Here is a 13690-nt window from a genome sequence, read left to right as displayed (position 1 = left end):
GAAATAGAATAATATATAGGAAGATCCTTCATCCAAAATGGACGATAATTTATTAAAAAAGCGAAGATTAAAAGAACTTTGTTTTAATTACAATTTTTATTTTTTATTTTTATTAAGAAATATTAAACAGAAGGTAATACTAGTCGCGATTACACCATAATGAAATCAAGGCCTTTCTAATCATCACCAACCTTGCTGTACCATATTTACACTGTATCATCCATCTCATATAGAGTTTACGAAGAGAGACTTAATAACATTCATCATGATTTGACCGAATAACTGTTTTTTTTGTTTTTTTTTTACGCGTAATTTTACAATTTTTATCGCAATTAGTTTACATGTTTGAAACAATTTACATATTTGAAATTTTCCAGAGTTTAACGTTGCAGTTAACGACATATTCCACGTGCATTTCTTGATGTTTTAGTAAATACATTTCAATAGTAGTTCAAACGGAATTAGCTTAGAATTATTTCTTTTTCTGTTTGAAAGATGGATTTTGTATCATCACGCTCTCTATAGCAACTTATATCTATTATTCTCCACCTTCACTTCTTAATACTACCAGCAGATGGCAGGTATAAATATTTTGGTACAAATTATAATTGAAAAATATATGTTTAATTAGTTTGTAAGTGAGAGTTATGTTTTAGATTTATGTTTTTGGATATCGACATGAACATTTTATCTTTTGAAGAGCGTTTATTCAGATTTTTGAATTTTGCTACATTTTTATTTTGCTTTAACCCCCCCCCCCCACCAAAAAAAAGGTAATGATTTGATCTAAGCAAATCTGAACTATGCAATCTTCAAAGAGGTCTGTAAATTAAGTAATGAGACTGATTATTTTAAATTTTTTTATTCAAAAATAATTACAATTCTACGAGGGTCGTTTGAAAAGTCCGTGCAAAGTCAGAGAGATAGCACCACTGGCGCGTATCGAGGTTATGTTTAGTTAGTAGCATCTCTTGGAAGAACACACACCAAGTTTCAGCCAGATCGGTCTATTTCTTTGTGTTTAGCATTCGTTTGAATCGAGGAAGTCGAGTGATTTTCAAAAAATGGACGAAAAAGAATTTCGTGTGTTGATTAAACACTACTTTATGAAAAACAAAACGCCTCAGGAGACTAAAGAGAAGCTTGATAAACATTATGGTGACTCTGCACCTTCGATTAGAACAGTTTATAAGTTGTTTCAAAATTTTCGGAGTGGCCATATGGGCACAAGTGACGCTGAACGTTCTGGACGCCCTGTTGAGGTTACTACTCCAGAAATCATTGATAAAATCCATGATATGGTGATAGATGACAGAAGAGTGAAGGTGCGTGAGATTGCTAGTGCTGTGGGCATCTCGAATGAACGGATACATAATATTTTGCATCAACATTTGGACATGACAAAGCTATCCGCAAGGTGGGTGCCGCGATTGCTCACGCTTGACCAAAAACGAAATCGTGTGAAGTGTTGCAAGGACGGTTTGCAGCTGTTCCAGAAGAATCCGCAGGACTTTAAGCGTCGTTTCGTCACTGTGGATGAAACATGGATACATCACTACACTCCTGAGACCAAAGAACAATCTAAACAATGAGTTACCAAGGGGAAATCTGCGCCAAAAAAGGCAAAGACCGTTCCTTCTGCCGGAAAGATTATGGCGACTGTCTTTTTGGATTCGCAAGGAATAATCCTCATCGACTAACTGGAAAAGGGTAAAACTATTACAGGTGCATATTATTCATCGTTATTGGACCGTTTGAAAACCGAGCTGCAAGAAAAACGCCCACGATTAGCCCACAAAAAAGTCCTTTTCCATCACGACAACGCACCAGCTCACATCTCAGCAGTTGTGGTCGCAAAATTAATGGAAATAGGGTTCCAACTCGTTTCACATCCCCCCTATTCTCCAGACTTGGCTCCCTCGGACTACTATTTGTTCCCCTATATGAAGAAATGGCTGGCGGGAAAAAGATTTTATTCAAACGAGGAGGTGATTGCAGAAACGAATGGCTATTTTTCAGACTTGGACAAATCCTGTTATTCGGAAGGGGTCAACAAACTAGAGCAGCGTTGGACGAAGTGTATAAGCCTAAAAGGAGACTATGTTGAAAAATAAAAAAGGTTTACCCCAAAAAATTAAGTAGTTTTTATTTTTGCACGGACTTTTCAAACGACCCTCGTATATTGTCACCTTCAAAATAACTTCCTTCTGAAGCCACACAGCGCTGTAGACGTTTCTTCCACTCCTCATAGCAGTGCTCGAACTTCGATACTGGAATAGCCTTCAGCTGGTCGGTTACAGCCGTTTGAATGTTTTCGACTGTTCCAAAATGAGTTCCCTTGAGGTGATTTTTCATCTTCGGGAAGAGTAAAAAATCACAAGGACTCAAGCCAGGCGAATATCAAAGTCGAAGATCAAATGCATGCTGATTTGTTTTTTCGACATCCACGGAATCGTCCGCAAAGAGTTTCTACCTCAAGGTCAAAATGGTCAATCAACACTTTCACCGAGAGGTTCTTGAAAAACTTCGAAAAAGGGTCATTCGTGTGAGACCAAACATCAGGAACAAGTGGATGTTGCACGATAATGCTCCTTGTCACACAGTAATTTCAATAAACGAGTTTTTGGCCAGTAAAAACATTCCTGTGGCTCCTCAGCCTCCTTATTCGCCTGGACTTGAGTCCTTGTGACTTTTTTCTCTTACCGAAGTTGAAAAATCACCTCAAGGAAACTCATTTTGGGACAGTCAAAATCATTCAAACGGCTGTAACTGACCAGCTGAGGCTATTCCAGTATCGGAGTTCGAGGAGTGGAAGAAACGTCTCCAGTGCTGTGTGGCTTCAGAAGGAAGTTTATTTTGATGGTGACAATATAGAATTGTATGTAATTCTTTTTGAATAAACAATTTTTAAAAAATCAGTCTCATTACTTAATTTACAGACCTTGTATATTCATTTATCTTAAAGTTAGGCGCCACGGTAGCCGAGCGGTTAGAGGCGAGGTTCACAAAGCTAAGATGTACTGCATTCTATTCCCGGTCTAGGCCTCGGATTATATTTAATGGTTAATATAAAAACTTGGTCGTAAAGTATATTTGCTAATAATCGGCGTCCACACCTAATTTGGTAGTTGGACGCGAATACCGCCTGCAAAATTAGGCTTTACTTTACTTTTATTTCTATTTCATTTTAATGTTTTAATTTCTAATTTTTATCTCTATATACAACATAATATAGAGAAACATGTGCGGCCAATAGCATCTATTTACTTTTCACCAAACTACGTAATTGTATGCCAGTATTATTATGGCACTCTAACCTAGAGTTGGTCTAACCTACTTTCAACTTCACGTTTTCCATGGTCAACTTATAAGATGTGTGTTGGTTGCACAGAGGTGTGCCGCAATATACATAACTGATGTCACTAACATGTGATTAGTTTTGTTGCCCATCTCTTTTAAATTATGTTGGTTTTTAAATCGATTATTTATCGTTGATTATCATCAATGTCATTCAATCTACAAATAAATGAATATCGAATATCTTCATTTCATTTCGTAACTTTTTTTACAATTTTCATGCAATTGATTTTGTATATGTACTTTAGTAAGTCATATTAATTACCCTTGTATATTATGGATGCTGCATATTTACAAAAAAAAAATAAGTGCTATTATGTAAGTTTCTTTCGTTGCATGAACAAATAATTACTTAAATTACATCGCATAACATAGACTTATTAGGTGAACTTTACTTATAAAGTAACTTCATCTCTAATTTTGTTTAAGTTTCTACTTTAAATTCAAAAATTTTATTGAAATAAACTAAAAACCTTAAGAAGGAATTGTTATTCTATAGTTGCATGTTTACATTCATTTTTGTAATGCATTCAATTTCGCTATAGAAGATATTTCTTTGGCAATCTAACTTGCAGTAGAAAGACTGTTAAGTATAGGTACGTGGTTTAGCGTTCAATTTTACTATTCCAATATGTATTAAGCATTTCAGTTTTTTATAAAAGATTTTTATTATCTTAATAAAAATGGTTAACCAATACAAGATTATAAAATGAACCAAAAAATAGAGCTGCCGCGCATAGTCTTGCCCTGTTTATGATCACCATTCAAGAATCACCAGAAAACAGATGATTTATCTTAACCTTCCAGCGGGCGCGCGTATCTTACAGATAAACTTTGGTATTTTTAATTTTTTCTATCAATAGAAGAAATGAAATTAATTAAATAACATCTGTAATTATTAATAATGAAATAACAAATAAAAAAAGACTCAGAAAACGACAGTACTTTTTATTTTTTACAAGCCAATAAGTGTAATAATTATAATCAGCATGTTCAGCCACTAGACTGTCTAAAAGTGTTCGCAGTTATTTCCTCCTCGTATCTGAGATATACAATGTCTTTTTCTGTCAGTAGAAAACAATATTCTTATAAACAATGTTGAAAATAGTTCAATTTGATGAAAAGAAAAAATATAAATAATTGGTAAGTCAGGAAACTTACTCGAATGGTCGCGAGTATATGTCAGGCACGGATCGGCAATTGCAAAGAAATGTACAACCCCAAACAAGATAAGATTTTTACTGAAGGACTCTAGTCATGAGAGTGTAGCATTGCTTAAAGGACATCATCCTCCGCCGCTCCGTCTCTAAACTGCGATTATTTTAGTCTAAGCTTGTATCTGTGAGATACGCACGCCCGCTGGAAGGTTAATTTCAGTTAACCCATCCCTGATTTCATGCAGTAAAATCCGCTTCTTTTGTTGTACATGTTCTCTCCAATCGCCGTAGAAAGTCCAAACACAGTCACTGTGTTCCTTTTTTGAATAACTCCTTCGCAAAGTTATATTTGCATTAGAATTTATATTCCTCACGTAAAAGAATCTACCAAAATCCGCCGCTGCTTTTTGCCTGAGTTGTATTGTTCTGTCTACTTGCTATCTTTCTCCTTTTCCCATTCTTGCAACCACTTCCACTACCAAGTTGATCAGCTCCTTGTGAGGCGTTAAGAGAAATTAATGCGATTTATTTTTATTTTTTATTGCTTTGAAATAAAGACCTGAACCCAATAATCCAGTTTTAAAATCATGTTACAAGAAATACTCCACCAAAAGAACATTTGTGGCAAAAAACAATTATTTTGAAGGTTAGTTTTGTATTCTGTGGTTAAAAGAAATTTTACTCAAGTATTTCAAACCTATTAGATTTGAAGACTCTTTTAGGGAATGCCACCTTATGAATACAAGTTCTGTACGCCGAAGATAACGTTTATATTTGGCTTCCTTTGTAAACTTATTTCCTAGTTAAAATACGAATAAAAGTTTAAAAATTTGAGTGCCCATTAAGGAACCAAAATACGATAAGTTTTGCACACAATAATAAACAAGAAGTAAGACAAGGGATGGCACTAATAATGATTTCACGTTTCTCCTTGTCGTCAAATGCGTTGTATTGAGAGATGAACCTAGGAAAATACCCCATACTTTACTATAAGTTATTGCGAATATTAGCTGAATAGAACGACAGTATGTGCCATCCAGTTCAAGTGGTTTAAGAATAAGTAAGAAACTTGGTTGAAAAAGTAAAATACCATGGAAGTGGATGCGTTCAAAACATTAATAATAATATTGAACGACAGGATTGGCTAAGAGGTCAGTGCAATGGACTCCTTAACCTTTGTCTGTAGCTAGAAAACACTTTACGGAAATCAACAGCGGACTGACAAAGTCTCAGGAACACTAAATAAAAATCTCCGGGCGCCAAAAATGCGAGATGTTGACGCGCCTAAAAGAGAAAAATAAAGAAAAAATAAGCAAAGTCCTCAATATAAATAAATAGCCTTAGATCGAAGTAAAATTGCCTTCAATTTTGATATGCTATTCAGCGATACGTGAATGTGTTGCGGGTCTCCCAGTCAAGACTCATTCAGGCAATAGTTTAGAAAAAGTAAGAAATTGACACTGCAACTCTTTCTATTTATATTTATTTATTTATTTATGTATTTATCTAATAATATAAACATGGATATCAATTCATTAGATGGTACTCTATCTAATATGTCTTCCAACAAAGGATACATTCAAAAATGTTTAAAAAGTGGACTATTTTTCTGTAGTTACTTAAACATAAACTAGTTTTTCATATTAATAAATAGAAAAAACTTAGCTTTTCGTATGAATGTTTGCAATCTTAAATATGGGCTTAAATAAAATAAATTTAGAAGATTCGATAAGAAAAAATAAATTTAATTCAAAAGGAAGAAAGATTATTTCAGTAATAATTTTTTTTAATTCGTTTTTGCAAAGCTTTCGATCTAGGTCTAGGTGCCTTCAGGGTTTTTTGTGCCTATAGGCAATTATTGTATTTTTTTACATTTTTAACACAGGATTGGTTTGTCTTCAGTAGGTTCTTTATAGTTCTTTGTAGGAAATCCTTATACATGGTATTTTTACTGATCAATTATTATTCTATAGTTTAAAGTTCATGAATAAAAAGGGCTGCGGGAAATAGGATATCATACTACTTTTATTTATTTTTATTCGTTTCTTTGCTTAAAAGAAATGTTTAAGAAGGAAGTAAGTTTTCACTCACGAATTGAGGTACTAAACTGTGAAAATACTATAGTTGTATGGAAGCATAAGCCCTAAAGATGATCTTGTCCTTAGGTCGAATGCTTGGCGAAAAATTATAAAAATAAAAGTGAAATTTCCTTTTGGATCAATGATTCAGTCACCAAAAACTAAGAACAATAATCAGCAATAAATTGAATTCTTTAAGGTGATAAACTACTAAATATTATTTGTAAGACATTTGACAACAATAAAAGAAGTTATATCATATTTATTATATAGTGATTGCAATCCTGAGGGAGCTGATAACAGGAAATTATATAGTAAGGGTGGCTAAAAAGTAGCCTACCTGCTTCGTCGGGTGACATAATGTGATCACGTTAGTTATGAAGAAATATGACCTATACAAGGAGATACCCTCAAGCGCAGTGACCGAAGAACTATTCTTTTCTTTGAGAGATACGTAACAACTATATAGTTCTTTGTAGGAAATCCTTATACATGGCATTTTTACTGATCAATTATTATTCTATAGTTTAAAGTTCATGAATAAAAAGGGCTGCGGAAATAGGATATCATACTACTTTATTTTGCTTAACCCTCAACTAGTATCATCGGGTCAAATTTGACCTGCGCGTTTTTCTCTTGTGTAGCATTTTGTAGGAATTAACTATAAACATCTCCCCTTCTCTGAATTCTCCTCTTTCATCCTCACCAACAATCGACCATACAAATCAGTCGGTTCTTGAGCAGTGCAAGTAAATAAAGTATAGGTTTTGGGTCAAATTTGACCTGCGCGTTTTTCTCTTGTGTAGCATTTTGTAGGAATTAACTATAAACATCTCCCCTTCTCTGAATTCTCCTCTTTCATCCTCACCAACAATCGACCATACAAATCAGTCGGTTCTTGAGCAGTGCAAGTAAATAGAATATAAGTTTTGGGTCAAATTTGACCCGACAGTACCATTTACGTTATAACTTTTTTTCTAAATATTTTTTATTTTTATGTTTTGGAGTTTGTTTTCTGTTCTATTTTTTAATATTATTCTATAATATTAAATGTTACATACTAAATACTACATAATATTTAATATTATTGCTGATAACTGGTTCTGTTCAGTTAAGCTGGTCCATGAACTAGGAAAGCTAAATTTGTGTTACTCGGAGGCATTACGAAAAAAATAAAAAAGAAAACTCCTCTTATATAATTCCAAATATAAAAAAACTACCGTCGGAACTTCATTGTTTGTTTTTACTGGCAACAAAACGTTGGTTTTTTGTACCAAAACAAAACAAGTATGTTATACTCGCATCATGGTAATTCGGTACTTGCAGAATTATAGAAAACAAAATTAATTTTTTTCTTTAGGGCTTTTCTTTTCTTGGAATAAACATCTAACTTTAAGAAAATAACCTTTTTCAGTAAATATTATTTTTTTGCAACTTTTGCATTTTTTAACTTTTTTTTTGTTTCTCTTAATCTTATGAAACAAATTTAACAAGATATTCATCATTTTCTTTTGCTAAATAAATTTTCTAAGAAAAACTAAATCGACTTTAATTAGATCGATGACCTTTTAAATGTAATGTGCATCTAAAGTTTCGGGTCAAAGCTGACGCAGCTGATACCAGTTGAAGTTGAGATTTTGAGGATACCAGTTAAGAGTTAAAAGAAATGTTTAAGAAGGAAGTAAGTTTTCACTCACGAATTGAGGTGTCTGCCCAAGCGTAGTAACTGGTCACCTTGAAGAGGGAGAGATACCATTTCCTTCTAAATTCAAAAGAGTTCAATATTATATGTTACTGTAATGCTTTGTTGAAAGTTTTTGCACTGCCAACAAGATATAGTTAAATAAAAGTCACTTTCTGTGATCATCAAAAAATTAATGAAATTTTAATTTTGGACATGATTGAATTCTTGAAAATTAGCTAATTTTAATTTAACAATATAACGTGGAGTTATCTTTAGCATTAAAAAAATAATTATTGGTACTTTCGGCTTGAAAAACGATTACAGACTTGGTTCATATCGTTTCTTATTATTTTTGCCTCTTAGCCACTTTAGAAAAAATGCTGCTACCTCAAGGGTACTGACTTATTTTGAATGTAATCATTTTAAATGACTAATAGTTTTGGCCAATAATTCTTTCAGATGATTACCATAATTGTACAATAGTAATATCTTACAATACCGACCTGATAATAAGCTTTCAATAATGAAAAAGAGTAATTCTAAGCATATTAAGCAAAGAAAGAGATGGCAAAAAAAGCAGGTTTTGTGGGCACACAATGTAATTGCACACTTATTAAGAAGTCAGAGAACTTTGTGAATAAGACCATAACTTTGGGGTGAAGTCAATGATGGGATTTACCCACAAATGCAGTGAAATAATTGCTAGAAAATTACATTGAATTTGCAAGATCCGTGAGTGACTCTGAGAAGTATTTGGATATCAGGTAACTTTAGATGTTGACGCACTTTGCTTTTAAAAATATGCAGTTTAGGATACTTACACAAACATTTCTTATTCATTCTATAAAAAACCAATATTTTTAACTCTTTTTTACTAATTATTTCAGGATTAGTTATGTCGTCGATTTTCAAACAAAAAATTATTGCGAAAAGATACAAATTTGGGAACTTCAACTTTTGAAGGAAAATAGAAAAGGAATTGTCCAAATTGGGTGTTCTTCGCCATTACGTTTTATCGTGCAGTTTTGGACGATCAACCCTTAAACAACTGTCCTAACAGACAATTTCAAATAATAATAATACTTTACTTTTCAAATTTCTTTTAGATAAAAAATTAAATTCATTTTATAAATGTAAAATTATCTTCAAAGTATTTATTATGGAACCTTTGTTTCACGGATAAGGAAGTATTATTTTACATCACTAGAATTTTATTCTGTTTACAGCACAAGCAATAAGCAATATTGATTAGTTTATAAATTTGTAAATACAAAGTAAAATTGTTGTTATTTTAGAGTCGTTTGTTGCTAACGACTGCACATCAATCTAGCATCACAGCTGCACCTATTGCATTTACTATTTTTGTTTGGCAGTTATCTTTATTGACCCTGACCTGTCAGTTCTTTAAAAATTTATAGTTTCTTATACAAAAATTATTTGCTCGTAAAAGTGAACCATATAATAACATGCTAAAAAATTGAGCCGGACGGGTATAATTTTGTGTAAACCATTTAACAAATAAGAAATCTGTGGTGAATAAGTCAAAATAAATAATTTTTTACAGATCAAGGTTAATAAAGGACTTTTAGGAAGCGAAGAAACTGATATCTGGTTAAATAAGAAGATCCAGAGATAGGAAACTTAGAATAGAACTGTGACCTGATGCTAACACATCATCCTAGCTTTAGAATCATCCCTCTAATTCGTCAGTGAACAATTAGTTTTTGTGGTGATAATGCAGCCTGTATCTTTACAACGTTGGCTTTTTGCGTTGTCCATTTACCAGTGGTTTTCTTCACAACTTATTTTGACTTGAATGGTAGCTACAATTACAAGAAAGCTGAATACACAACTTATTGCTTAAAAGAATAATAGAAAAGAATTAGAAGTGAAAATTAAAGGCCTTCCTCAGATACAGATAGCAGTTGATAACCTCCTGGCTAACCTGGCTTGCGAGCCAGAGGAGGCATCTTTGAAGCCACAGTACATGCTGCACAAGTTGAGTGAAGTGCATTGTTTGGTAAATTAAGGAATAAGTTTGATCCTTTACATGAAAAATATCGATCACTTAAATATATGCCATTTTGTTTGCTAATTAAACGTAACTCTCTCAAAATTACCTAATAATTATTAAACCTTCTTGTTTGTAACAGATGTTAAATTAATTTTTAGCCATTTTGTGTATGCTTGGGAACATCTAAAGCTCTTAAGATTTGATTTCTCTTAGAAAAATCACTCGGAAAACGACTTGTTTCCCGATATTAAGAAAAATATTAGCTTTACTGCCTTGGCAATATTTTTAGTAGAAAGGGGATGAAAAAATACATAGAAATGACCTATCGCGTGCACTTCTTTCTCTTTGATAACAAGTTAAAAAATTGAAATATGATTAATAAATACCAGATTTTGAAATGGCCTGGCACCTTTAATTTTAAAGATATCGAATTGCGGTTTCCGGATTCTTCCATAACTTTGTATACCCTTTAAAACTGTGCATATGAAAATGGGGGTCAACTGAAAACTCTTACTTTTAGACGCGCGTCAGCCGCGTATGTGGGCAGAAATCTAAAATCAAGTCACATATTCTGACACTAGAGGTGACAGGCAACAAATTTTTCCTCTACCAATTTTTTGCTCAGATCAACCGTTTAAGCATGAAATGCATTTGAGCCGTCTTAAAATGAACACCCTGTATACAAGTTGGCGATATTAAAGAAAAATCAAACAATGTCTAACTAAATAAAAAAGTTTGATTAATTCGATTATTCTGTCTGGAGACCGTTTACTGCACTGTAAAAGGTTCTAGACACTAAAGATATTGACTTTGACGCACCTCTGTAGACAAAATTTAATGTTTACAAGAAATAAAGCAATGCAATCTTTTGAATTGTGCAGGAAATGTCAATTAGCCAGCATTGTTCTCGAGTGAATTTCAAGTAATAGTCTCTTTTTTAACATAAAAGAATGATAATTGTCGAGGTGTTAGGATAAATTAGACAAACACTGGGAGTACATGGAACAAGAAATAGTAATAAACAATGCGAGGATGAAATGTAAGAAGAAGAAGAAGAAGAAGAAGAAGAAGGAGAGCAGAGAACAGCCGCGTGATGACTTGAAGGTGAGAGGATGTTAGGTGGTGAGTGTGAATCCGTTTACTGGAGCATTCCTGACGGACAATGCGTTCTTACTACACGAGTTATATGTGTACACATTGCTCACACTGTTGGTTAATTATCTTCACATCTCTTCGTACATTTGAAATGCTTGAGAACTGGCAGATAATTCAACTCCCTGGCCACACGCTAATCTCAGTCTGCTCTTCTTCTGCAGGTCTTCAATTCCATGTATCTTCTCACACTTTACGCGCCAATTTATACTAATAACTATCCTACACACTTACTTAGTCACTCTTTGAAACACAGTAACAAACAAAAAAATAGATTTTGTATATCTTAAATTGTAAAAAAATAAAAAGTTTGTTCAGTTTTTTAATTTCCATCAAACTGAAAATTTTAGCAACACATTTTATCCTTCTTTACAAAAATGTAGGACACAATATTGTGCATCATATTCAAGTGGTCTTTTAGAGAAAATTCTATCCGACTCCCTTTATTAGAATTATAGAACTTAATAGTATTTCCCGGAGAAAATGTTTTAGACCAACAATTGAACAATTTGCATACAGTTTAAAGAAAATAATTCAAATAATTATTGAGGAATTCTCAAAATAGTAATAAATCTTTTCTGTGAAGTGGAATGGATCCGGTTTGGATCGTTAAGTTACAGTCAGGTGCTCCTGGTGGAGCCCAAGCTAAAGAACAGTGTTTGTGGACCCATTTTCTTCAATATATAGATCTCTGATCTTCCATTACATCCTAATACATCAATCTTCCCTTTCATTGACGATATAGCTATTCTCTTCCTCATTCTGACAAATACCAATCATCTTCTTTTATCTTACAGAAACGCCTAAATTTTCTGGATCAATGGTTTAAAAATTGAGGATCAAAAATGACAGACTCCTTCATTCTTAGGCTCCTTTTTCGCTAAATCAGGCTGCGCTTTCTTGAGCCGACACTTGCAAATATCTAGTTCTGTACACTCAAAAATGACTAACGTAGAATCGTCGTACAAAACATAAACCCTAAGAAAAGCTACTACTTGTTGACGCGACTAGTTGACAGATCAAAACAATCCCTAACCAACAGAATACGTATTTATACCTCTCTACTGAAACCGAAATTTGGGGAATAGCTAAGCATTCATATATTTACGATCTTCAATTGATATAATTTACAATTATCTGCTGAATAACTAACGCCAACAACTGCACTATCCGTAATGACAAAACAAATTATTAATTATTATTAACCCACATTAGACTTAAAAGAACAGAACTAAAAAGACGCTATTGACTACTTAAAAGACTCTTAGAAGATAGATCTAAACTGTCTCTAGATAACAAAAAACTAATTTATACTTCTATTTTGAAACCCATCTGGGCTTATGGAATAGAGCTGTGGGTTTCAACCAAACGCTCCAATCTTCGAAGAATTCAATCACTTCAATCCAAAATACTTCGAACTGATGTAAAAGCTCCATTTTATGTCTCCAACCTGGACTATACACACTGACCTTAACATTCCTTTTATCGCACATGTCGCTGAAAACACGATACAGAAAACTTCATTTTAACCTCTAGAATCCTCTGGCTAAAAATCTTTCTCCAAGAACTCTCCCTGATAACCCGGACAAGACGCCTTAAGAGACAGTAGACTCGTGATCTCCTCTCCAGTGAAGAGAGAGGGACTAATAGTCTAATGTTTTGGAGTGTTACCACTGGGTAACTTCACCACTCGTTTGCTTCATTTGTTACTCTGTTATCACTTATAGCGCCAACGCGCTGATTGTAGCGCAAATAAAAATTATTATTATCATTGATAGTAATGTACCATTCTTCTAGAACTTCATTTCATCGCTACAAAAAGTTTTCATCCTCGACTTTCTGGTCATCCTTAAGCCGTAATATCGTCAGCTCTCCATTTAAAGCGAAGCTGGCCGCGTGACAACCCCACTGATGAGAGGTCAGTAATTAAAGGTTTATTTTGGAAAGTTATCATATGGCGACTTACTTCTCTCACGTTTCTGCTGTCAGCTGATTTACTTTTGTTCCAGGTCTTTATGACTCTGCAATTTTAAATTTCAAATTAAGAAAAAAAAAAATGAACTGATCTGCAACCAATGCTTGTATTTCTGGCCATTATTTTGGAGAAAATGATCAAGCTACCTGAAACTGGTTGCCTAGGCATGTTGTCGGTCAATGAGATGGGCTACCCCTGTCCAGGTCGAACGTAGCAACAACTTTTTCATTATAAAAGGCTGGATTTTTAATTATAATATAAAAAATAATATGG

Source organism: Rhodnius prolixus, unplaced genomic scaffold (genome assembly GCF_049639745.1).
Source record: "Rhodnius prolixus isolate KJV_2025 unplaced genomic scaffold, Rpr scaffold_3, whole genome shotgun sequence".
NCBI classification, from domain to species: domain Eukaryota; kingdom Metazoa; phylum Arthropoda; class Insecta; order Hemiptera; family Reduviidae; genus Rhodnius; species Rhodnius prolixus.
This window is presented reverse-complemented; position numbering follows the sequence as displayed.